Source organism: Mastomys coucha, unplaced genomic scaffold (genome assembly GCF_008632895.1).
Source record: "Mastomys coucha isolate ucsf_1 unplaced genomic scaffold, UCSF_Mcou_1 pScaffold14, whole genome shotgun sequence".
NCBI classification, from domain to species: Eukaryota; Metazoa; Chordata; class Mammalia; order Rodentia; family Muridae; genus Mastomys; species Mastomys coucha.
In genome coordinates this window covers 4,420,093-4,420,374 of record NW_022196896.1, presented here as the reverse complement: position 1 = coordinate 4,420,374, position 282 = coordinate 4,420,093, and the positions used below count along the sequence as shown (strand labels likewise).

At 42.9% G+C, this 282-nt stretch overlaps 1 protein-coding gene across 4 annotated transcripts in view; it reads left to right on the top strand.

Moving 5' to 3' along the window:
• The window catches only part of Rngtt (RNA guanylyltransferase and 5'-phosphatase), a 211,138-nt gene that overhangs the window by 120,098 nt on the left and 90,758 nt on the right, over positions 1–282 (top strand). The gene's annotated exons all lie outside the window — the stretch shown is intronic.

Sequence of the window (282 nt, the reverse complement as noted above, 5' to 3'; positions counted from 1 at the left end):
CTGCCTCCCAAGTGCTGGGATTAAAGGTGTGCACCACCACTGCCCCGCTGCATCTTATATTTAAAATGCTTGCTTTCTTCTTCCCCTTTCTTGGTTTGGTTTGGTTTGGTTTTTGATTTTTTGGGACAGAGTTTCTCTGTAACCGTGGCTGTTTTCAAACTTACTATGTAGAACAAACAAGTTGGCATTAAACTTAGAGATCTTCCTGCCTCTGCCTCGTGTGCTGGGATTAAAGGCGTTCACCCCACTGCCTGGCTAAAGTGTTTTTTTTTTTTTAAAGAC